Source organism: Lepus europaeus, chromosome 7 (assembly GCF_033115175.1).
Source record: "Lepus europaeus isolate LE1 chromosome 7, mLepTim1.pri, whole genome shotgun sequence".
NCBI lineage: Eukaryota > Metazoa > Chordata > Mammalia > Lagomorpha > Leporidae > Lepus > Lepus europaeus.
Genome location: NC_084833.1, coordinates 17,305,324 through 17,330,571, shown reverse-complemented (window position 1 = coordinate 17,330,571; position 25,248 = coordinate 17,305,324).

The window sequence follows — 25,248 nt, the reverse complement described above, 5'->3', positions numbered from 1 at the left end:
GCACAGCGGAACATATGGTGATGCTCTGTGAATGTCTCCAGAGTTTGAGTTTTTCCACCCCTCCCTTGCCTGACTCAGTGGGCCTCTTGTTCTCTTCTTGCCAGGTCATGTGGTGCTGAGCACCAGAAAATTCCTAGGAGGGGAAAAAAATCCCTCTCTGCCAAAATGCAAAACTAAGGAAAAAAAGATAAGAGCAACAACTCTGGACCAGGCTGGCATGAACTGTGATCCCAGCCTGCTAGACTTATTTTTTCAATTCTAAAATAACAGAGATAACTTACACAATGGACTTTCTAATTTGCCACTTTTCCCTTATCTTTTCCCTTGGTGAGCCTAAGACATCATGTTCTTTCATACAATCCCTCAAAAAAAAAAAAAAAAAAAAAAAAAAAAAAAATCCCTGTGGCCGCTCCAGTTCCCCGCTGCCCTGCAGAAGAACAGACTCTATCTGATATCTCAGCTGCAGGCCGGGTGGCAGGTCTTTCCAATCGGGTGGCAACTTCCTCCCCACTTTCAGAACACACCCCTTCCCAAAAAATACGCCCTCCTGGGCAAGCAGCACAAAGGGAGCAGACCTGGCTCTGGGCGTCAGCAAGTGCCCACATCCCTTCCTTTTCCTTTTTACACCCAATGGCCTGGGAATGGCACCAGCACTTGGAGAATCCAACCACCCATCCAAGTGAGGCCTGGCAGGCCCGCGTGTGGCCTTGCTCTCATCTCTCACCTTTCTGGCCCACCATCCAAACCAAGAGCCAGAGATGAGTTTGCCGAAACCCATATCTATCCATTATTTCATTCCTTCTGTTTAATAACTAGTCTGGTCTTTTGGCTTCCAGCAAGGGATCTCAGATTCCAGTCTGTGGTTTATGCATTGTTGGTTCCAAAAGAATCTGCTTATTAAGATGCAACGTGCAGAGTTTGGGGCCGTATCTGAGGATCTGGATATATTAGTCTGGAGTCTCTAGGTTGCTGGTGACAGAAACTCTTCAGGTCAAAACAGAGAACCATTATCTTCTCTGCTAGCAAGTACAGGGAATATAACTATGCTATAGCTTTTTTGTTTGTTTTTGAAAGTCAGAGAGAGAGAGAGAAAGAGATCAATCCTATCCACTGATTAACTCCCCAAATGCCCACAGCATCCAGGGGGTTGAGGCTGGGAGCCATGAATGGAAAGCAGCTCTCTCACATGGGTGATAGGAACCCAACTACCTGAGCCACCATTGCCATTCCCAGGATCCGCATTAGCAGGAAGCTGGAACCAGAAGTGGAGCTGGGAATCGAACCCAGGTACTGTGATGTGGGACGCTGGTTTCCTAACCAATGGCTTAAGAGCTAGGCTGAACACCTGCTCCTATGCTATAGTTTGAATGTGTTTTTTCCCTCTGAGCCTCATGTTGAAATTCGATTGCCCTTGTGGTGGTGCTGGGAGGTGAGGCCTTTAGGAGAGGTTATTATGTCTTTAAGAGGGGCTAATGCCTTTCTCTTGGGACTGGATTAGTTATCACAAGAGCAAGTTGGCATAAAGTGAGACCACCTTGTGCGTTTTGTCTCTTCCCCAACATGCCCACTTGCCTTCTACTTTTACGCCATGCTGTGAGGCAGCCCAAGGCCATGGCCAGATGGGGTCACTCAATCTTGGGTCTCAAGCCTGCAAAACTATGAGCTAACCAAACCTCTTGCTTTTCTAAATGACCCAGTCTCAGCTATTTTGTAAAAGCAGCAGAAAATGGACCAAGATAACCTATCTCAGTTATACGTGTGGGATTTTAATTTGTGAAGCTATATGATGGCATGGAAGGTCAATGCTATTGAAAGAAGTTGTAACTTACATGTCCCCAGAGAAGCAGCACGCCAAGCCGTGCAGGACCAGGACGCTGAGGGGGAAGGCAGAGGCACAGACTTTCTTGGGACTTCAGCAGGAAAGGCAAAGCAGGGCAAGGTAAGCAGCGTAAATACTTCTAGCCGGGGTGGGGGCCCAGGGGCTTCCGCTCCTTGTCTGGTACCTAGCTCTGAGTTGATTTAGGACAACAGTGCAACAGTATGGAATACACTAAGTGCCACTGAATTGTACGAAATGGTTTAAAAAGTGAATCTTACATTTTACATTACATGAACATGTGAACTTTGCCACACAATTAAAAATATCATTTGATATCTGGTTGTCTTTGAGCAGTGTTGATGATCATTGGATCTTTGATTTCATCAGAGATTAGGGCTACAAGAACAGTGGTGTAATAAAACTAAAATTCCTTATTCAGGGGCTGGTATTGTGGTATAGCAGGTTAAGTCACTTATTTAAAAAATATATTTATTTATTTATTTATTGTAAGGCAGAGTTACAGAGAGAAGAGAGACAGAGAGCTCTTCCATCTGCTGGTTCACTCCCCAAATGGCTATAATGGCCAGGATTAGGCCAGGCCAAAGCCAGGAGCCAGGAGCTTCATCTGGGTCTGCCATATGAGTGCAGGGGTTCAAATACTTGGGCCATCTTCTGCTGCTTCCCCAGAGCATCAGCAGGGAACTGGTTCAGAAGTGGAGCAGCTAGGGCTCAAACCAGCACCCATATGGGATACCGGCATTACAGGTGGCAGCTTAATCTGCCATGCCTCAACATGAGTCCCAACTCACTGCCTTTAACGCCAGCATCTCATGTGAGCACTAGTCTGAATCCCAGCTGCTCCACTTCTGAACCAGCTCCCTGCTAATGTGCATGAGAAAGAAGCAGAAGATGGCTCAAGTGCTTGGGCCCCTGCCACCCATGTGGGAGACCAGGATAGAGTTCCAGGCTTGCCCAGCCCTGGCCATTGCAGCCATTTGGGAAGTGAACTAGTAGATGGAAGACCTCTCTTTCTCTCTCTCCCTCTCTCTCTCTGTCACTCTGACTTCCAAATAAACAAATAAATCTTTCCAAAAAAAATCGTTCATGTGTTTGTTAGAGAAAGTTTCCATCATCAACTATTTGTTGATTGTTGGTGGGATTTGTTGCCTTATGTTTGGAATGCTGAGGTCTCTATTTCTTGATGGCTGTGAGCTGGGGGCTACTCTTAGATCCTGGAGGTTGCCCACAATTCCTTGCCATAGGTCCTCTCACAAGCTGGCAGCTTCCTTCTTTCGGGTAAGGAACAGAGAGCATCTGTCTAGTGTGTGCTAGCAGGATAGAGCCTTGTCTAAATATCTTTGCCACTTTCTAATGGTTGCAAACAAGTCAAAGGCCCCACCTCCACCCACACGGAGTATGACTACAGGAGCTATGCTAGGGCCTGGCCTCCACAATTAGCTGTGATTTTTTTTTTTTTTCTTTTTAGTATACGGGGTACCAACCAGGCCCTACGGTAGGTACTTTTTCTTAATTATTTCATTTCCTCCCCAGACAGCCTTATGAGATCAATACTGTCAGAACTGTTTTACCAATCTGAAAATTGCAGCCCAGAGAAATTAAGGTTTGACTTGCTTATAAGCAATAAATGACAAATCTGGGACTCAAACCCAAATCTGTTTGATCTTAAAGTCACCTTCACCCTTCAAATGCCTCCTTCAGAAGAGTTTGTCCTAGAAGACTCTTTTAATAGTCCCCTTCCATTTTTCAAGAGCAGTGACAGAAGTAGGAAACGTGCATTCTTTGCTTCTTGGATTCATGTTTTCAGTTCAGACAGATTACGTTCTTCCAGCTGAGCAGGACCCTGCCTGGAAGTGTTCTGCTGCAGGTTAGAGCAGGACGCCAGAGCCGCAGACAAAGCCCGGCCTGGACTTTCTCAGTGCACTTGAACATCCTCACAGTAACGCTTCCTGGCTGCGTCATGGGCTAATTGTCAGCGGCCGTCTCATTTTATTCTTGGTGTCCCAGTGAGGCAGTCAGGAAGGGAATGCCATGTGTTCGGCGTGGTGATAGATTCCCGACACACAGTTTTGGGTTTTGGAACTGATGGAAAGGCAGACTGACAGAAAGGGAGAGGCAGAGAGAACTCTTCCATCTGCTGGGTCACTCTCCAAATGCCCGCAACAGCCAGGACTAGGCTACATTGAAGCTGGGAGCAAGGAACTCCACCTGGGTCTCCCACATGGGTGGCAGGGACCCTAAAACTTGGGCCAGCCTCTGGTTCCTGCACCTCCTAGGGTGCACAGTAGGAGGAAGCTGGAATCTGAAGTGGAGCAGGCAGCATCTCAACTACTGCACCGAATTCCTGCCCCAAGGCTTTTTTTTTTTTTTTTTTTGGACAGGCAGAGTTAGAGAGAGAGAGAGAGAGAGAAAGGTTTTCCTTCCGTTGGTTCACTCCCCAAATGGTCGGTGCCAATCCGAAGCCAGGAGCCAGGTGCCTCCTCCTGGTCTCCCATGCAGGTGCAGGGCCCAAGCACTTGGGCCATCTTCCACTGCCTTCCTGGGCTACAGCAGAGAGCTGGACTGGAAGAGGAGCAACAGGGACAGAATCCGGCGCCCCACCGGTACTAGAACCCGGAGTGCCGGCGCAGCAGGTGAAGGATTAGCCAAGTGAGCCGTGGCGCCAGCCCCAAGGCATAATTTTAAATAGATTGCTAATAGTCATTTCTGTGGCTATCTCCATCAGTTCACTAAAACGTTTCCTTCATTTTAGCTGCTTAGGTTGCTACTTGTTTTTCACTTAACAAAAAGTATTATGATGAGTATCACTGATCACAAGTTTGTTAAATGCACAGAAACATGTATTTAGGGTAAAGACTCAGAAAAGGGGTGGGGGACCACAGCCTCAAGGCCATTGGCGCATGGAAGACGTGCTCCTACCCCACTTGACTGATAAGGAAAGTCTGAGATGGATGGCGCCTGGGTCCGTAAGGCTCTGAAGGCACAGCTGAGAGCTGCATCTCAGCCTTTTGCTTCCTCAGCTGATGCTTTTCCTTACAACATGCATTGTACCGGGTGCTCCGTGAACCAGCAGCACTGGGTCGGTCCTGGAAGCTTGTTGGAAATGCGTAATCTCAGGCCCTCCCCTAGACCTGGTGAATTGGAAGCTGCATTCACCTAGATCCTGAGATGCCTCTACACGCTGAGAGACGGTGCTCACGTGTATTCCCCTGCATGCCTGTGAAATGCTTCAAAATGAGGGCAAAACACCACCGGCTTTGAAACACCTGTTGAAGTTTCCCCAGCTTAAGGACGATGTGCAAAGTGCCCAACTCACGGAAGGATTTCTTCATTTCATTGTACAACATCAGAAGCTTTATCCAGCTCTGTCCTGGGCATGGCGAAACTGTACATATAAGTAGCATTTTGGAATAATTTCCCAGTAAGAAAGTCTCCCCGAGAGGGACAAAGCACTGCACCAGAGTTCAGGTCCAGTTCTGCTAACAACCTGAGTGACCTTGGAGGACTGTTGAATCATGCTCTATTGAATTAGATACTGGGATGGGAGCATGATTTATAAATCAAAGCCCTGGGCACATCTGTGGGAACCTATACTTAGCTCTCAGCTTGCTTTTGAGTGAAATGAAGGCATCTAGACCAGATGATCCCCAGGGCTCCTATTCAGAGGACAAAACCCTTCTGAGGAAGCCTTGTTTGGGTTGGATCCCACCTGTGCCCTCCAGGAATATGATGACACGGAGATCTATATCAAGTCAGGGTGTGGAGAGCGAAAGCATGGATTCTCAATGTCCCTTTTCAACCTAAAAACTTATGATCCGGCACCATTCCAACAGAAAAAAGGAATTTTAGAGTTTTAACATCAGCTGGTTGTTCTGTTTAGCTCCCGGCTTTCAGGAAAGACAGCAGCTATCCTATTGTTTAAGGATTTGGATTTATAAGAGTAGATTTTAAATGCTTTTACCATTAAAAAAAAAGATAAGTATGTGAGGTTTAGGATTTGTTAATCATCCTGACTTAATCATTCCACATTGTAAATGTGTATCAAAACATCATATGGTACTCCATAAATATGTATCATTATTGTCAATTAAAAAGAAAATTTAAAAAGGAATTTGGGGGGTCCATCTTTGGGGAATAGCTGGTAAAAGCCATCGCCTGTGATGCCCGCATCACATATGGGGGTCAGTTCAAGCCCCAGCTGCTCCACTTCGGATCTACCTCTGTGCTAATGGCTTGGGAAAAGCAACAGATGTCCCAAGTCCTTAGGCCCCTGCACCCATGTGGGAGACCTGGAAGAAGCTCTAGGCTTCTGGCTTTGGCCTGGCCCAGCACTGGTTTTTGAGGCCATCTGAGAAGTGAACCAGCAGATGAAAGATATATATATATATATATATATATATATATATATATATATATATATCTTTGTAATTATTTCAAATAAATAAATAAATCTTTTATTTTTTAAAAGTAATTTGGAGGCTGGCATTGTGGCACACGGGCTAAGTTACCACTTGCAACACTAGAATCCCATTTCAGAGCACCAATTAAAATCTCAGCTGCTGGGGGCCCAGCGCCGTGGCGTAGCAGGGAAAGATGCTGCTTGCAGTGCCAGCATCCCATATTTGAGTCTCGACTGCTCCACCTCTGATCCAGCTCTCTGCTATGGCCTAGGAAAGCAGTAGAGGATGGCCCAAGTGCTTGGGCCCCTGTACCCCTGTGGGAGACCCGGAAGAAGCTCCAGGCTCCTGGCTACGGATCAGTGCAGCTCCGGCTGTTGTGGCCAATTGAGGAGTGAACCAGAGGATGGAAGACCTCTCTCTTTCTCTGCCTCTCCTTTCTGTGTGTAACTCTGACTTTCAAATAAATAATATAAATCTTAAAAAAAAAAAAAAAATCTCAGCTGCTCTGCTTCTGCTCTAGTTGTCTGCTAATTCACCTGAGAAAGCAGCCCATGATAGCCCAAGTGCTCGGGCCTCTGCCGCCCACTTGGGAGACCTGGATGGAGTTCCAGGATTCTGGCTTTGGCTTGGGCCAGCCTGAGCCTTTGTAGCCATTTGGGGAATAAAGCAGTGGATGGACAACCTCTCTCCCTCCCTCTCTTCCTCTCTGTCTCTCCTACTCTCACTCTACTTTTTAAATAAAGAAATGAATAAATGAATCTTAAAAGAAAGAAAATGGAAAAGAATTTGTATTTATTTCAGATCCCATTTGTGAGATCAAGTATTCCTTTCAGGATATGATTTGATTGATTTCTTTTGCCTTAAGCACAGCAAGCAATTCATAGACCAGACTCAGGTCTTTTTCTGATCAGATGTGATCACTAAAGTCACAGTCTCTGGTTTCTTTTCCTTTCCCCGTTCACACATCACCTGTCTTAGAGGAGGGAAGCTGAAGCTTCATAAACATAGTCTCTCAGTTTTGTGGCCAGCTTTCTCAAACTGAAAGCTGAATATCATTCCCACTGAGTAAGCAGTCCCCACTCAGCCCTTGGAGAACCAGGCCACATCCCATGCAGCAGGGTTTTAAAAACAGCCTTGAGGCAGGCTTTGTGGTACATGGGGTTAAGCTGCCATTTGGAACACCTGTATCCCACAGGGAGTGTCTGAGTTCAAGTCCCCACTCCTCTTCCAATCCAGCTTCCTGCGGATGTGCAGCGTGGGAGGCAGTAGATGATGACTCAAGTCCTTGCCACCTACCTGGGAGACCCGGATGGAGCTGCTGGCTCCTGGCTTTGGGCTAACCCAGCCCTGGTTGTTGCAGGCACTTGGAGAGTGAACCAGTGAACGGGAGATGGTGCCCCTCTGCTGAGCTACCCACCATCTATCTCTGTCACACTGCCTTTCAAATAAATTTTTAAAAAATCAAAATAATAAATAGCCAGTGATAGGCCAGCGCTGTGGCTTAACAGGCTAATCCTCCGCCTTGCGGCGCTGGCACACCGGGTTCTAGTCCCAGTTGGGGCGCCGGATTCTATCCCGGTTGCCCCTCTTCCAGGCCAGCTCTCTGCTATGGCCCAGGAGTGCAGTGGAGGATGGCCCAAGTGCTTGGGCCCTGCACCCGCATGGGAGACCAGGAGAAGCACCTGGCTCCTGGCTTCGGATCAGCGAGACCCGCCGGCCGCAGTGGCCATTGGAGGGTGAACCAACGGCTAAAAGGAAGGCCTTTCTCTCTGTCTCTCTCTCTCTCACTATCCACTCTGCCTGTCAAAAAAATAAATAAATAAAAAATAAATAGCCAATGATGTCCATTTATCCTGAGCATCACTGTAACATCCTCAGAATATGACAACAGAGTTTTTTTTTTTTTTCAAGATTAATTTTATTTATTTGTAAAAGTCCCAGAGGGAGGTTGAGACAGAGAGAGAGAGGTCATCCATCCATTGGTTCACTCCCCAAATGGCTGCAATGGCAGGAGCTGAGCTGATCCGAAGCCAGGAGCTTCTTTCGGGTCTCCCATGTGGGTGCAGGGGCCCAAGGACTTAGGCCATCCTCCGCTGCTTTCCCAGAGGCGTTAACAGGGAGCTGGATTAGAAGAGGAGCAGCTGGGACTGGAACCGGCATCCATATGGAATGCTGGTGCTGCAGGCTGGGGCTTGAACCCTCTGCTCCACAGCACCGGCCCTGAAAACGGATGTTTTTGAGACTAAAATCCAAAGCATTTCCTTTATTTTGATATATATCTGTTTGCTTACAATAAATCAGATCAAATACATCTTCCTTTTCATCTTAAAATTCCTTTGGTATGGGCAGGAGGTATTGCACTGAGCTTTTTTTTTTTATTTTTTATTTTATTTTATTTTTATTTTTTTATTTTTGACAGGCAGAGTGGACAGTGAGAGAGAGACAGAGAGAAAGGTCTTCCTTTTGCCGTTGGTTCACCCTCCAATGGCCGCCGCGGTAGCGCACTGCGGCCGGCGCACCGCACTGATCCGATGGCAGGAGCCAGGTGCTTCTCCTGGTCTCCCATGGGGTGCAGGGCCCAAGCACTTGGGCCATCCTCCACTGCACTCCCTGGCCACAGCAGAGAGCTGGCCTGGAAGAGGAGCAACCGGGACAGGATCGGTGCCCCGACCGGGACTAGAACCCGGTGTGCCAGCGCCGCAAGGCGGAGGATTAGCCTAGTGAGCCGCGGCGCCGGCTGCACTGAGCTTTTTGATACCGAGAGGCCAACATCTCTAAAATCCCCAGGTTAAAACACACACACACACACACACACACGAGTGTCATTTTCAACAGTAGAATATTAACAAGGGTCTATTACTTAGTGAGCCTCACTGAAGCACCAGTGAGAAATTAGCCACTCATTCATTTCACACCTGCTCAGCAAAAGGTCCCAGATGACAGGCGTGGTTCCCGCCGTCGGGAACGCCCTTGGTGCCAGGGTAAGGGCAAGCACAGGACGCTGTGGAGAGGGCAGGGACCGACACCTACTTCCTCCTTAGGGTTTGGAGGAAGCTCCCTGGAAGAGGTGTTCCTTGAGCTGAGAAGTGAGTGAAAGGGTGGCTCAGAGGGGTCAGCCACTGCAGGGGTACAGAGGCAGCTGAGAACCAGGCAGAGAACTGAGCGCGACCGGATCACGACAGGTACCCGGAAGACTAGGTAAAGTGCAGGAGCGGGCGGCGGGACCCAAGGTCGCACCTGCGGGAAGAAGTGAGACCTGTTGGGCCGAAGCCTATGCCGTGTGAAGATTTGTTATTTTGCTGGTACTTTAGAAGCAACGCCCCTTTGGAGTATCTTCAGTCTGGAGAAGGTACCGTATGCAGAAATCCATTGGCATCGCCGCAGACTAGAGCTCGCCTTTGTTTTCGTGCCAGGACTTACTGTCACCACCACCCCACCCCCCCCACTCTGAGCATAACTGCTTCATCTTTTTCTGAAAGAAAATACATCTCAGCGCTGGCGCTTTGGATGCAGCCTGCATTTGATCTGGTCGATTCAGGAAACAGATGCATCCTCTTGGTCTCAGCTCAGATCACTGGGGTTTCTTTTTCGCTGGTGCTACCGAAGCCAGATCTATGTCTGCATCAGCACGGAGGAAAACAGTAATTACCAAAGTATTAGTGTTATTATTATTTCCTGATATGAACTGCTACATTCCTTGCTTGTTTCGGGCTTTCTCCCTCGGCCCGGGTTCCACAATGTGAAAACAAACCCTTCTCGAATAAAGCCTAGGCGAACTATTTTTAATGAATTCCTTGTTTGCACTGGAGACCTCTTGGAGACTGTGATGTAAAAGATAAAGCTTCGACTCAGACATGTCCACATTGTCTCACACCCACAGTTGCGGGAGGTTCACAAATCTCTCCACCCCTCACCCCCCAGAGGACCTTTAAGGAAACCATAGGCACCAGAGAAGAGGCTTTGGCCGACACAGTCAGATATAAAATGGAAGCATGGCTTGTTGAAGTGGGGCCGTGCCAGCTGTCTGCTAATTCTGGCGGTATATTTTAGGAAATCAGAAGAACAAATCTGAATTGCACTTGCCATGTAATTGCTCAAGCCTCTGCTGCAGCTTTGAATCAGTAGCTGGATCTCAGCATCCCCGATGTCCCCTCCTCCATGAAAACCCAGATGCCAGGGAAGGTCCCAGAGAGAGAAGGAAGAGCAAAAAATCACTGGAGACTTCATTTTCATTTAAAAAAGTTTTTTGCTTACTTGTTTTCATTTTAATTGGAAGGCAGAGAGAGAGAGAGAGAAAGAAAGAGAGAGAAAGAGAGAGAGAGATCTTCCAATTACTGGCTCATTCCCCAAGTGCCTGCAGTGGCCACAGCTGGGCCAGCCCAAAGCCAGGAGTCTGGAACTCTGTCCACGTCTCCCATGTGGCTGGCAGCAATCCAGGTACCTGAGACATCACTTGCTGCCTGCCAGGGCCAGGATGGAGCTCCTGGACTAGAGCTAGGCACTCAGACATGGAATGTGGGCTCTCAAGTGGCAACTTAAACCGCTGCATCACAATACCTGCCCCAGGAGAGGAATTTTGAAAAACTGATCAGCATGCTAAGGATTCTAATGGAAAAAACTAGACAACATGCAAGAACAGGTGGATAATGCAAGCAGAGAAGTGGAAATTCTAAGAGAGAATAGAAAAGAGATCTTAGAGATCAAAAACTCTGTAACAGAAATAAAGAATGGGTTCATCAGTAGACTGGACAGGATTGAGAAGAGATTCTCTGAGGAAATGGCAATAAAAGTTAATAAAACTGAAAAGTAGAGACAAAACAAAAATAATCCTGGGGCTGGCATCATAGTGCAATAGGTTGATTCACCACTTGGAACACCCACGTTCCATGCCCCAGTGCCTGGAATCCAGTCCCATCTCTGCTCTGTGTCTACTACAGCTTCTTGCTCATGTACCTGGGAGGTAACAGATGATGGTTCAAGTGCTTGTGTCCCTGTCACCCACATGGAGGACTGGATGGGGCTCCTTTCCTGGCTCCTGGCTTTGGCCTGGTCCAGCTCCAGCTGCTGCAGGCATTTGAGGAGTAAAGCAATAGATGGGAGCTCTCTCTGTCTCTCAAATTTAAAAAAAGAAAAATGTGGAAAGCAAAAATATGAACAGAAAACAAGGGCAATGATAGAAAGTAGTAACAAATGCAGTTGATATTAATTTGGCTATATCAGCTACCCTTTAAATGTCAAGGATCTAAATATACCAATTGAGGGGCGGGCATTGCAGCATAGTAGGCTGAGCCACCATTTGGTCCTTTTGCATCCCATATTGGAGTGCCTAGGATTGAGTCCCTCCTCCGCTTCCTGCTGATGTGCCTTGGAGGCAGCACAGGATGACTCAAGTCCTTGGGTTCCTGCCACCCATGTGGGAGACCCAAATGTAGTTCCTGGCTCATGGCTTCAATCTGGCCCAGCCCTGGTTGTTGCATTTAGCCAGTAGATGGAAAATTTTGCTCTCTCTCTCCCTCTCTCTCTCTGTTTTTCCTTCTCTCTCTGACAATCTGCCTTTCAAATAAATAAATCTTTAAATAAAAAAATAATTAAAAGATAGATTGCAAAAGAAAAAAGAGATTGCTAGAGTGGATTACAGTAATAAGAACCAACTATATGTTGTCAATAGGAAACCCACTTTAAACATAAAGACAAAGTTAAAAGGTAGGGGCAGACATTTGCTTCAGCATTTAAGACACTGCTTCGGATGCCTGCTTCCCATATTGAAGTGCCTGGTCCAAATAGGGGAGTGCCTCCTCTACCTATGATCTAGCGTCTTGCTAATTCAAACCCTGGTAGCCAACAGTGATGGTTCAAGTATTTGGGTTCCTGCCATCCACATGGGAGGCTTGGATTAAGCTCCTATTTCTTGGCTTCAGCCTGGCTATTGTGGGCATTTGGGGGAGTAAACCAGTGGATGGAAGATATCTCTCTGTTTTATTCTTTCTCTCCTTATCTTTCTGTCCCTCTGCTTTCCAAATAAAATGGAAGTAAATAAATAAATTTAAAAAGATTATAAAGTAAAAGGATGAAGAAATATATACCATGCCAGTTAATCAAAAGAAAACAAAAGTAACCAGAATAAACCAATAGCTATATTAACATCAGACACAACAGCCTTCAGAGCAAGAGGGACATTATATAATGATAAAGGGGTCAATTCCCTGAGAATGCATAACAATCCCTAAAATGTATGCACCTACCAACAGAGCATCCAAATATGTAGGGGAAAATGATAGAGAAGTGCAAGGAGAAATAGATGAATCCACTGTCATAGTTGGATACTGTAACACATCTCTATCAGAAACAGATCCAACAGGTAGAAAGCCAGTATGGACATAGTCGAACTCCAAATCCTCAATCAATTAGATATAATTGACATCTATTGAAGACTTCATTCATAAAAAGCCTATTATTCATTCTCAAGTTCACAAAGAACACTTACCAAGATAGCCCACATTCTGGGCCATATACCATACTTAAACAAACAAACAAAACAAAACAGTGGTCTCAAATAATGATGGGATTAAACCAGGAACATATAACAGAAAGTTAAATATGTGGCAGGCATCATGGCACAGCAGGTTAAGTTTCTACTTGGAATGCCAGCATCTCATATTTGTGTGACAGTTCAAATCCCAGCTGCTCCACTTCCAATCCAGCTTCCTGCTAATGTGCCTGGGAAGGCAGCAAAGGATGGCCCTTACTATCCATGTGAGAGACTGGGATGGAGTTCCTGGCTCCTGGCTTCAGCCTAGCCCAAACCTAGCTGTTGCACTTGTTCATTTGAGGAATGAACCAGTGGATGGAAGATTCTCTCTCTCTCTCTCTCTCTCTCTCTCTCTCTCTCTCTCTCTCTCTCCCTCTCTCTCCTTCTCTATCATTCTGCCTTTCAAATAAATAAATACATTCTTTTTAAAAAGTGAAAATTTTGCAAATGCTTGGAGATTAAGTAAATAACATGAACTGAAAGAAGAAATTTCAAAAGAAATTAAGCATATTTTGAACTAAATTATAATGGAAATCTGACAAAAATTTTTGGATGCAGTGAAAACAATGCTTAGGGGGAAATTTATAGTGTTGAAAGCATAGTAGAAAATGATGTCTAAAATCAATTATCCAAGCTTCCACCTTAGAAAGGTAGACAAAAGAAAATTAAATCAAAAGTAAGTATAAGAGAAGAAATAATTTAAATTAGAGCTGAAATCAATGAAGTTGAAAGTGGAAAGTCAACAAAAAAAATCAACAAAACCAAAAGTTAGCTCTTTGCAAAGATCAATAAAACTGATAAACCAGTGTGGGCACTGTGGCATAGAGGGTAAAGCTGCTGCCTACAGTTCCAGCATCACATATGGGTACTGGTTTGAGTCCCAGCTGCTCCGCTTCCAATCCAGCTCTCTGCTATGGCCTGGGAAAGCAGTGGAAGATAGCCCAACTAGTGCTAGGGCTCCTGTGCCTGCATGGGAGACCTGGAAGAAGCTCTTAGCTCCTGGCTTCGGATCAGTCCAGCTCTGTCCATTGCGGCCATTTGGGGAGTGAGCGAGCAGATGAAAGACCTCTCTCTCTCTCTCTTTCTGCCTCTGTAACTCTACCTTTCAAAAAATAAGTAAATCTTTTTGTAAAAATTGATAAGCCTGTAGTCAGGCTAAGAAAAAAGAAAGACACAAATTAATGTCAGGAATGAAAAATGAACATCACTACAGACCCCACTGTCATTCAAATGACAAATAAGAAATGCTATGAACAACTCCATGTTCAAAAATTTGAAAAGCTAGATGATAACCTAGATGATAAAAAACAATTCCTTGAAAGGTACTATGTGTCAAAACTCATCTCCCAGGGTTGGTGCTGTGGCGTAGCAGGTAAAGCCAGCACCTGCCGTGCTGGCATCCCATATGGACACTGGTTCAAGTCCCAGCTGCTCCACTTCTAATCCAGCTCTCTGCTATAGCCTGGGAAATCAGTGGAAGATGGATCAACCCCTTAGGTCCCTGTACCTGCGTGGGAGACCTGGAGGAAGCTCCTGGCTCCTGGCTTCAGATCAGCACAGCTCCGGCTGTTGCGGCCATCTGGGGAGTGAGCCAGCGATGGAAGACCTCTCTCTCTCTCTCTCTCTCTCTCTCAAAGAATTATTTTATTTAATTGAAAGAGTTAGAGAGAGAAATAGAGCCAGAGAAAGAGAGAGAGGTCTTCCAACCCGCTGGTTCACTCCCCAAATGACCGCAACGGCCGGAGCTGAGCTGATCCGAAATCAGGAGCCAGGAGCTTCTTCCGGGTCTTCCACGTGGATGCAAGGGCCCAAGGACTTGGCCATCTTCTACTGCTTTCCCAGGCCACAGCAGAGAGCTGAATTAGAAGAGGAGCAGCCGAGACTTGAACCGGCGTCCATAGGGGATGCTGGCGTTGCAGGTTGGGGCTTTACCCACTGTGCCACAGCACCGGTCCCAGACCTTTCTCTTTCTCTCTCTGCTTCTGCCTCTCTGTAGCTCTGCCTTTCAAATAAAATAAATAAATCTTAAAGAAAAGACTAAAAGGTAGCAATTATAAAAATTAGAAAAACTCATCTCTGAACAGAGTAGCTCAGCAGTGAATCCCCAAATACACAGCTCAAGGTCATAACCAAAGAAGTCAGGAAGCGTGCTTTGGTGGGTGTGGGCATCACCGTCAGGTTCACAAACACAGATGCTTTCTTCTCTGTGCATCCTAGCAGTGGTCACATCAGGGTGGAAAATACCCATACAGTCCGCTGCCTGCCTCTGTCAGCACCCCCAGTCTCAGGTGCTCCCTTGTCTTTCTAAAGCAGAACCGAAATTTCACCTGGGCAGTCAGTTCTAGCGACCACAGAACTTTCGTTTCCTTTTTACTGTAGAGAGAAAGTACTGAACACTGTTATTTCATCAAGATAAAGTGGGCACTGGGTAAGTAGAGGCTGGATGGGGGGCTTGGTTCACACCCGTAGTTCCTAGCCGAGCAGATCACCTGGGGGAACTTATTGTCATGCACATTCTAAGACCTACTCTGGGGTAGGCGTGGAGGATAGGGGTTTGTAATTTTTTTTTTTTTTTTAAGATTTATTCATTTATTTGAGAGGTAGAGTTAGAGAAACAGGGAGAGACAGAGAGAAAGTTTTCCAGCCTCTGATTTACTCCCCAGTGGCTGCAATGGCCGGAGCTTGGCTGATCCAAAGCCAGGAGCCAGGAGCTTCTTCCAGGTCTCCCATGTGGGTGCAGGGGCCCAAGGACTTGGGTCATCCTCCACTGCTTTCCCAGGCCATAGCAGAGAACTGGACCGGAAGAAGAGCAGCCATATGGGATACCTTCACTGCAGGTGGAGGCTTAGCCTGCTACACCACAGTGCTGGCCGTGCTTTGTAATTTTTTGAGTGCTCCCCAAATGATTCTGAAGACCCCACAGGCTTGGGATCCACTGGGCAGAGTGATAAGGTCACTGCTCCTTTTTGCCCAAGGGTTTCTACGTTTTCGTGCCTCTTTATTTTTTAATCACATTTCCCTCTTGCTACACCCTCCTCTGACATTTGAACTTTGACTTTATTATGTCATTATGTGATATCACATGCAATTTTATATCTTTCCTTGGCCAGATGAGCTCCTCAAGGGTAGAGCTATGTCTCATTCATTATTGTGTTACCTGTACCAGAGATGCCATGTGTAATTGAGCAGGCCATTCACTTACGAAGGAGCATAGCATGATGGGTAAGTGGGACTATAAATAGGGGTGAAGTTCAACATACTCCTGAGCTATGAGCCCTGTTTTGGCCTCTGAACACATTGAGGGATGGATTTCTTTTCTCTTCTTTTCTCTCTTTTCTTTCTTTCTTTTTTTTAAAGATTAATTTATTTATTTGAAAGGCAGACACAGAGAGAAATCTTCCATCTGATGGTTCACACTCCAAATGGCCACAGCGGCCAGGACCAGTTCAGGCTGAGGCCCAGGTTTCCTACATGGATAGCAGGGACTCACGCACTTGGGCCATCTTCTGCTGTTTTCCCAGCTGCATAGCAGAGAGCTGGATCAGAAGTCGAGCAGCCAAGACCCAAACTGGCACTTATCTGAGATGCCTGAGTCGCAGGTGGTGGCCTCACCTGCTGTACCACAATACCAACCCTAATGAAAGTTTATTAACTATGGGGCTGGCGCCGTGGCTCACTTGGTTAATCCTCTGCCTGTGGCGCCAGCATCCCATATGGGCACTGGATTCTAGTCCTGGTTGCTCCTCTTCCAGTCCAGCTCTCTGCTGTGGCCCAGGAGGGCAGCAGAGGATGGCCCAAGGGCTTGGGCCCATGCACCCGTGTGGGAGACCGGGAGGAGGCACTCAGCTCCTGGCTTCGGATTGGCGCAGCGCTGGCCGTGGTGGCCATTTAGGGGGTGAACCAACGGAAGGAAGACATTTCTCTCTGTCTCTCTCTCTCTCTCTCACTGTCTATAGCTCTACCTGTCAAATAAATTAAAAAAAAAAAGAAAGTTTATTAACTGAACTCCCCAAGCCTAAGTGGTTCACTAGATCCTGTGAACATGTAACAGCATCTCTCTCCTCTAAAGCTACAGGTGCAATTTCAGAAATCAGTGTTAATTCATAATGAATATTTGTGTGGGTGTATATATAGCATTGATTAAATTCATTAACTATGTATCTATACATTTTGTACACATACAAAAACATATTTATATCTTCATGTTTGTATATGTGTGTATATATATATGTGTGTAGGTATATATATATATATATATATATATATATAGTTGTATGTTAACATAATGTGTGGGTGTGTGTACCAGCTTTATGGGCAGCATTTCATCAAACTGAATAGGTGATTGGCAGGCAGATGGTCCTGCAGGTTGCTTGCCCTCTGAGGATATTTGTGTGCTACACCGGGTTATAGTTGTGAAACAGAGTCTGCATCTGGTTCTATTGATATGGCAGACATTTCTTAGGTTGCTCTGGCTAAAATTTTATTTACATACTATTATTTTTTAAATATATATGTATTTATTATTTATTTATTTACTATATTAACGACACAGAGATAGAGACAGAGACTCATAGAAAAAGATCTCCCATCCACTGGTGCACTCCTCAAATGCCAACAACAGCATGGGCTGGGCCAGGCCAAAACCAGGAACCTGAAACTCTATCCAATTCTCTCATGTGTGTGGTAGGGGTCCAAGTACTTGAACTGTTACCCTCCAGTGTGTACAGATTAGCAGGGAGCTGGAATCTGGAACAGAACAGGACTTGAACCCAGGCATCATCCCGTGTCAGAGCGCCCGGATTTGAGTCCTGGCTCCATTTCTGACTCCAGTTTCTTGCGGATGCACACCCTTTGGGGCAGCGGCTGATGCCTCAAGTGGTTGGGTCCCTCCCCTGAATGTGGGAGACCTGGACTGAGTTCCCAGCTCCTGGGGATTTAGGGAGTGGCCAGCAGATTGGAGGTCTCCCTTTCTATCTGGTAGTCTGTCTTTGCCTTTCAAATAAAATAAACAGGTAAAAAGTAAGACAAAGCAGTTCCTTAAAAAAAAAAAAAAAAGTGGGGGAGGAATTGGAGGGAGCCACTCCCCCCTTACATGATGGGAGGATGCTACAAGAAGATGTCATCAGGGCTGGCGCTGTGGCATAGCAGGAAAGCCGCTGCCTGCAGTGCTGGCATCCCATATGGGTGCCAATTTGAGTCCCAGCTGCTCCACTTCTGATCCAGCTCTCTGCTATGGCCTGGGAAAGCAGTAGAAGATGGCACAAGTCCTTGGGCCCCTGCACCTGCATGGGAGACCTGAAGAAGCTCCTGGCTCCTGGCTTTGGATTGGCGCAGCTCCAGCCGTTGCAGCCAATTGGGGAGTAAACCATCGGATGGAAGACCTCTCTCTCTCTCCTTCTCGCCTCTCTCTGTGTACTCCTGACTTTCAAATAAATAAATAAATCTTTAGAAGATGTCATCATTGAAGCAGACACCAAACTGCTGGCACCTTCATCTTGGACTTCTCAGATTCCAGCATCATGCACAATAAATTCTGCTGCTTAAAAAATTGGGGGTCAGCATTGTAGCACAGTGGGTAAAGTTGCCACTTGCAGCACTGGCGTTTCATATCTGAGTGCTAGTTGAGCCCCAATTGCTCTGTTTTTGATTCAGCTCCCTGCTAATGCACTTGGAAAAGCAGCAATGATGATGGTCAGAGTACTGGCCCCTGGTACCCACGTGGGAGACCAAGATGCAGTTCTGGGTTCCTGGCTTCAGCCTGGCCCAGCCTGGGCTATTAGGCCATTTGAGGAGTAAACCAATGGATGGAAGATCTCTCTCTCTCCCTCTCTCTCTCTCTCTCTCTCCCCTCAACTCTCTGTTGCTCTGCATTTTGAATAAATAAATACAACTTTTTAAAAAAAAATATGACTCACTCTAAGGTATTTTGTTATAGTAGCCCAAACAGACTAAGGCAAATGTTATTCACAAATTATTGCAGACGTTCTAAAGTAGTATTAAGTAGTATTGATTGAATGGACATGAAGTGCATGGACCAGTATCAAGGTTAATTCCAGCAGGGTAGCATGGTGATTCTAGGTATAAGTTCTTTTTTTTTTTTTTTTTTTTTTTTTTTTTTTTTTTTTTTTTTACAGGCAGAGTGGACAGTGAGAGAAAGAGACAGAGAGAAAGGTCTTCCTTTTGCCGTTGGTTCACCCTCCAATGGCCACCGCGGCCGGTGCACTGCGGCCAGCGCACTGCGCTGTTCCGATGGCAGGAGCCAGGTGCTTCTCTTGGTCTCCCATGGGGTGCAGGGCCCAAGGACTTGGGCCATCCTCCACTGCACTCCCTGGCAACAGCAGCGAGCTGGCCTGGAAGAGGGGCAACCAGGACAGAATCCGGTGCCCCAACCGGGACTAGAACCTGGTGTGCCGGCGCCGCAAGGCAGAGGATTAGCCTATTGAGCCGCGGTGCTGGCCTAGGTATAAGTTCTTTAGCAGATGATTCCAAAAGTCTGAATTTGAGATCTTTTTCTTTTTTATTTTCTTTAAGAATTGTTTATTTGAAAGGCAGAGAGAGAGAGAGAGAGAGAGAGAGAGAAAGAGATCTTCTATCAGCTGGTTCACTCCCCAAATGGCCACAACGGCCAGAACTAGGCTGATCCGAAGCCAAGAGCCAGGAGCTTCTTTCAGGTCTCCCACAGGCCTGTAGGAGCCCAAGCACTTGGGCCTTCTTCTACTACTTTCCCAGGCATGTTAACAGGGAGCTGGATTGAAAGTGGAGCAGCAGGGACTCGAATCAGTGCCCATTTGGGATGCCAGAACTGCAGGTGGCAGCTTTACCCACTACACCACAGTGCCAGTCCTAATATTTTTTCTTTTTAAAGATTTATTTATTTAATTGAAAGTCAGAGTTACACAGAGAAGGAGAAGCCAAGAGAAACAGAGAGAGGTCTTCCATCCACTGGTTCACTCCCCAATTGGCCGCAACGGCTGGAGCTGTACCCATCTGAAGCCAGGAGCCAGGAGCTTCTTCCAGGTTTCCTGCATGGGTGCAGGGGCCCAAGGACTTGGGCCATCTTCTACTGTTTTCCCAGGCCATAGCAGAGAGCTGGATTGGAAGTGGAACAGCCTGGACTCAATCCGGCTATGGGACTCAACCCACTATGCCACAGCGCCGGCCCCTAGATTTTTTTCAATATGAGGCCTGTATTAAATGGTTCTCATCTCCTCTCAATGCCCAGAACCAAAGTGAGAACTTCGAGCTCCTGGAGCTCCTGGTGGTTCAGTTCACGGGAGCAGAGGAAGCCAGTTGCTGAGGCTCTCATTGGTGGGCTCACACTGTGGGAGGCATGTGAAAAGGGCACAGTATGCAATGCTGCTGGACGACTGACCTTCCCGTGTGCAAATCATGGGGCACTGCTGGGGCTTCCACTGGAGAACGAAGTAAGGGGAACTTGTTTCCAACGAGGAAAGGTAAGTGCGCCGCTCGCCCGTTCCCCAGCCTCCCGATCCCGGAGACAATCAGACGCAGCGGGGAGCCAAGTCTAGGAAGGACTCATTTATTTCATGCATAACAGAGCCTTTTATAGCACAAAACTGCAGAGTCTTTGGGGCAGGGCTAAGGACCAACCAATCACTTAAACGGTCATTTTACGGGGTGATTTCTATAGGACTAGCCATATGTCTATACACTTGTTACTAGTTTTGTTACCTCCCCTGATGTTGCGCAGCCAATTAGTTTTAGTGGTAAACAACTTTGGATTCCACCCACCTTACTTCCTTTGGGCACCATCTTTGAATTGCTTCATGTAACTAATTTCCCCACACAGGCACAGTTGCAAAAGCACAGGATTGCTCTTAGAGACTCATTTGGGCTTTCAGACCGACTGGGTTCGCTGTGATATTATGCGGGTGGAATGTGCCGTGGCTATAGGATAGGGTCAAGGAGGGCGGTTTTCCGGCAAATCAAGTTCTTGTTTATACACATTCTTTCCTCCTTGGGACATGAAGTCATACGCTCTTCTGGGGCCCTCTCTAAGTCATACCGGAAGAGGTGGAGACACATGGAAGTGCTTGAGGTCGAGCAGCGGAGAACAGCCCAGGCAAGGTAGAATTTGTGGAACTATAATCCTCAATGGTCCCAGCTGGAACCCCGATCCTGGCCTCAGACTGACCCATAACCCTGCTCAGAGAGAGCAACCACGGGGACCAGGGACCAGCAAAATTTTCTGTAAAAGGCCGGAACTAACATTACAGGCTCTGTGGACCCCACAGTCTTTACAACAACTCGGTTTTGCAGTAGTGGTGCGGATAGAACCACAGATAATACAAACAAGAACGTGTGAGGGTGTGTCCCAAAACAACTTCAGTTATCTAAACAGGCGGCAGCAGATTTGGCCCGCAGGACATAAGTTGTGAACCCTTCCTCGAGGGCACAACCCTCACAAGCAGAAAATTGTGCACCTTCAAGAGATATCAAGTCTGAAATATGACCGTGGGGCCCTTCTTCATTAAAGGGACTCCAGATCGAGCCGGCTTGCTCCTCAGACCTGTTAGTTACAAGTCGTGGGGCTCTGGGGAAGACCTGTGACTGCTCTCATCCTTGGGTTTCTCATTTGTGATGTGAGGATTGTGAGGCCGACTCCGCGTACCCAGAGGTGTGGGTGAAGCTCGAAGGAACTGTGACGCGCCCACAGACAGAAGCTCTTGCTGCTACTATGGAGTTGCAGAAACATCTTATGCACTAGAGAGTAAAAGTCTAGGAGTGGAAGAGATGAAGCTTATTTACCGTTGAATCAATAGCACTTGTCAGGTATTGGCACTCAGAATAAATTTGTTGACTTTATAAATGAAATACTTAAAAACAGTTTCTTTGGTTAATTCAGCGATAATATTTGAATGGATTAGAGCAATAGTAGTTCATGATGAAATGATTTGAAAAAGGACCTAGACCATTTAATTTTTGGATTTTAACCTATTGACTTGCTTGAACAACTTTAAATTTTTTTAAAGACTTATTTATTCATTTGAAAGGCAGAGTTACATAGAGAGACAGTGGGATTGGAGAGAGAGAGACCTTCTGTCTGCTGGTTCATTCCACAAAAGGCCTCAATAGTCAGAGCTGGGCCAGACTGAAGCCAGGAGCCAGGAGCTTCACCCAGGTCTCCCACATGGGTGGCAGTGGTCCAGGTACTTGGGCCAACTTCTGCTGCTTTCCTGGGTACATTAGCCGGGAGCTGGATCAAAAGTGGAAGCAGCTGGGATGCCAGCATTGCAAATGGCAGCTTAACCTGCTCCGCCAGGATGCCCGTCCCCTGAGCAGCTTTCAGGAGTGCAGAGGCCAGCTCCCATCGGGACATTCCATGCACATTTGCAACTCCATTCAGATGTAATGAAAGCCTTCCATAATTGAGAAAGAGTTTTCCCGTGGGCTTTAAAAAATTCTCATTCTCATATCCTCTTTGTAAGAAAGAAAATTCTAAGCCGTTTGACTGAGCGTCCTGGGGACAACCACTGGTTTTTCAACACTGTTTCCTACAGTTGGACATGATCATGCATGCAAACTCTCTAGACCCTTCCTGCCAGCTTGTTAAGCAAACCAAAGGTTTGTTTGGTGTTTTACAGGTCTATCATTGCCAAAATAAGAGTTAGAGATAACGATGTTATGAATATCACTGATGCCAATAAAATGAAAATATAGCAAAAGCCTAGGTTATAGTTGTATCCTAAGTCCAATGAAAAAGCTTCATTTATCCATTCTGGAGTCAGCAGTGAATGGTGGAAAGAACATGTGTTTTGCTACCACGTAGACCTGAGTTAGAATCATGACTGCAGTCCACTAGAGGTATGTGGACTTACACAATTCACCGAATCTCTTTTGTAATCTCGAGATTGCTATGAGGATAAAATATGTCAATGTGAACAAAAGAACCTAGCACAGTGGTGGACCACCAGTCTGCAAGGTGCAGGGGGTTGGGGCTGTTGGCAGGGCAGCCTCCACCCAGAGTCTATAACAATGGACTTCTTCCAGGGCTCGGCCTTCTACTCACCTCGCTTAGGAGCATGAGACCACGCTCGGCTGACAGCAGCTGAAAACCACTCTTTTTTTTTTTTTCTTTCTTTCTATTTATTTATTTATTTTTGACAGGCAGAGTGGACAGTGAGAGAGAGAGAGAGACAGACAGAGAGAAAGGTCTTCCTTTTCCGTTGGTTCACCCCACAATGGCTACTGAGGCTGGCGCACCGCGCTGATCCGAAGCCAGGAGCCAGGTGCTTCTCCTGGTCTCCCAAGCAGGTGCAGGGCCCAAGCACCTGGGCCATCCTCCACTGCATTCCCGGGCCACAGCAGAGAGCTGGCCTGGAAGAGGAGCAACCAGGACAGAATCTGGCGCCCCGACCGGGATTAGAACCCGGTGTGCTGGCGCTGCAGGTGGAGAATTAGCCTTGAAAACCACTCTTTATTAGGTATGTTGGAAAGGTTCCAGGTCAGTCTCGCGAGGACTTACCAAAAGACTCATGGGCGGGTAGAGAGCCCTGGTTGGCCATCCCAGGAAAAGATGATGCCATTCGCCATTAACATTTCTCTACATTAGCTTGCATAGTAAGGATTTGTCTGCATTGAATGTAGGGCAGCTGCTTTTGGTAACAATGTGGGAGTACAGTGTGCTGGCTGGGAGGGTAAGCCTGGGTTACACTAGCTAGGTGCTGGGAAAGTCAGCTGGCTTCTGTAGGTCCCTGTGTCCCGATTCCTGAGGTTAATGCTGGTATTCATTCTCTACCCTTTTTCCTGCCTCATGGCTTCTGCTTGCTCAGAGCTTCTGTCCTGCTCATCTCTGCGGCCCACTCACGGCGCTCAAGTCACCGAGGGCTCTGCTTGGGTAGAATTGTTCTTTCCAGACCCCTCAGAAGCTGCGGGTCAGCTTGAAGGTGCTGGGTTGTGGACCGGTGCTCAGCCCAGGGCTAATCAGCACGGCCAGCAGGGAGCCTGGGAGGACAAGGTCAGGGCTGGTTGCTTGGTTACAGACTGTGGACTGAGCCACTTCTCACGGGAGACTGTGAGTGCGACGTGCAGCATGACTGATGCCCAGGATACTGAGACCAGACCGAGAGCTTCAATGCACGGTAGTGGAAGCTGCCATCAAAGAAATGCCGGAAAAGAGCCTTATGAGTTCAGATTGCAGTAGGCAGGCACACAGGGTAAAGTTGATCAGGTTTGTGTGCTGGAAGGCCACGTCTTCACCACATCCCTGTGTGACTTCATCCTCCTACCTGGCTACACCTGCCAATCAGGCAAATTGACCACGCTCCTTTGGAAGTGGATTAAAGCCCTGGAACACGGTGGGCTCAGCCCTTTTTGTCTTTTTACTCTCTTTCACCATTGTGGGTCCTTGCTGTCCCCCGGTGCCTTCAGGCCACTCACCCCTGCTTTCTGGCCTGCATGCTCCCCCACGCGGCTGACTCCCGGTGCTCGGTATGAATCTAGATTTCTCTTTCTTTCTGTCTCCTATACATTTCTCTCAGAATAAAAAGCTTAAAAACTTATCAGGCTGCCTCGTTTATTTATGCCAGTATTCAGACTTCTCTAAATAGTAGGCAAGAACCCACAGGCTTATTAATATTCCATATTATGAATAAACAGCCAGCAACAAGATGAGAAAGAACTTGCTTTCTAGCCAGGGAAGGAAGGGGCAGGCTCTGTGGAAGAAAAAGCTTCCCGAGCACCCACTTCGCACCACCCCAAGCCGGTCAGAGCCCAGCCTGGATTGCTGCTGGGAGGTAGCCAGACTAGGAAATTCAGGGGCTCCTGCAAGCAGCCTCTGTCCCCCATCCACAGCCTGTGGTTCAAAAATGAGTACATGACAAAAGCCAGGCCGCTCGGGGTTAATGACATCCTCCAGGAAGGAGATGGGCTCTTCCCTGTTGAAACTGAACATGGAAGTAGGAAGCCTTGCAAGCCACTGGCACGGTCTTGTGGGGAGACGAGGACTTCAGACTTCGGAGGGTAGGAGCCCCCACTGAGGAGGTAGCATCACGGGGGACTGGATCTGGACACAACGGTGAAAAGTAGTTTGATGGGACCATTGGAGCAGGGGTGCAAATACTTAGAAAGGCTGATTAGAAAGAGGCCATTGAGAAAAGAAAAAAAAAAAAGAGGCCCTTGAGGATCCTGAATAGGGGTTAAGAGGCCTTTTTTCTCTACAGGTGAAAGTGAAGTACGCAGGCATACAGGTTAAAATCCATTAGGTTTGTAAGCTGGAAGATCACGCCTTCGCCACGCCCCTGAGTGACCTCATTGCCCCTACCTGGCCACACCGGGGTGCCCACCAGCCAATCAGATTAATTGACCACGCCCCTTTGGAAGTGGGTTAAAAGCCTAGGCCATGGTGTGTCCTGTCTCTCTTCCTTTTCCTGGCCTCTTGCTGGGAGGGGGCTGGCTGTAGCCCTGCGCCTCCAGGGCGGGTGAAGGCCACACGCCCTAGGCTTCCTGGCATAGATCCTCCT